The following is a 1,118-nucleotide window of genomic DNA, read 5'->3' on the forward strand; positions in this document are numbered from 1 at the left end:
ACCCTCAAAAGATATGACATTAACATGAGCTTTAGGGTGGCTTCGGTTTGACCAGGAAAGACTCCCGGTGCTTGAGAAAGAGTGGACACTTGTTGGGCTATTTGGGAGATTTGTGTTTCAAGCATTTTAGAATGAGTAGAGATAGAATCAACTTTGGTATTGAGCTTGGAAAGAGAATCGTTCAGAAATCCGGTTTGGTTTTTAAGTTCTTAAGGTTGTTTATTTTGGTTGGCAATAGAATTTTCCAATAAAATTTCCAAATTGGATTTCTGACCGAATCTCTGGTTGTTTGCATAACCAGGTGGTGCTACTTGTCCATAGGGATTTTGATTTTTGCAAAAATTTTGATTTTGTCTCATCCCTTGGTTGTATTGAGCATAATTCATTTGCTCAACACCATTAATAGCACTACCTAGTTGGCAATTAACACCTACATGACCAGTTATACCACAGATTTCACAAGAAGAAGGAGTAGAAACAAAATTGATGGTACTAACGTTGAATTTTTCAAATTTCTCCGTTAATGCATCAATTTTAGAAGCAAGGTGGTCATAGTTAGAGACTTCATACATACCTGCCTCCTTTTTGGAGGTCGAAGAACTAGTGATGGCTCTCTCGTCGGTCCATTTGTAATGATTCTGAGCCATGTCTTCAATCAAGGCATAAGCCTCCGTGTAGTTCTTGTTCGTTAGAGCTCCACCTGCAGCTGCATCAACAGACATCTTAGTGGTATAAGATAAGCCATTATAAAAGGTGTGGACTATGAGCCAACTCTCTAGAAAAGGTGTGGACTATGAGCCAACTCTCTAGACCATGGTGGGGACAAAGTCTAAGCATTTCTTTGAAACGCTCCCACGCATCGTAGAGAGATTCCCCATCTTTTTGATTGAACCGAGTAATTTGGTTCCTAAGTTTAGCAGTTTTGGATGGGGGAAAGAATCGGGCAAGGAATGCTTTCCTCATTTGATCCCATGAAGTAATGGAACCGACTTCGAGGGAATGGAACCAAGCGCTAGCTCTATCCCTTAAGGAAAAGGGAAAGAGATGAAGTCTTACGGCCTCTTGGTTCTCCTTCATGGTTCCACTAATTCGTAGGAAAACGGAGATGTGAAGATTGG

General features: G+C 40.8%; 1 non-coding gene across 1 annotated transcript; it reads left to right on the forward strand.

Annotated features, from left to right (window-relative positions):
- Positions 1–808: 808 nt before the first annotated feature.
- Positions 809–915, forward strand: LOC146937239 (small nucleolar RNA R71). The gene has a single exon (XR_015033627.1). It is a non-coding gene; the product is annotated as a small nucleolar RNA R71 (small nucleolar RNA).
- The last annotated feature ends 203 nt before the right edge of the window (positions 916–1,118 follow it).

The sequence above is a fragment of the Medicago sativa genome, chromosome 3, assembly GCF_051527215.1.
Source record: "Medicago sativa cultivar Bolivia chromosome 3, Bolivia_mono, whole genome shotgun sequence".
Classification (NCBI taxonomy): Eukaryota; Viridiplantae; Streptophyta; class Magnoliopsida; order Fabales; family Fabaceae; genus Medicago; species Medicago sativa.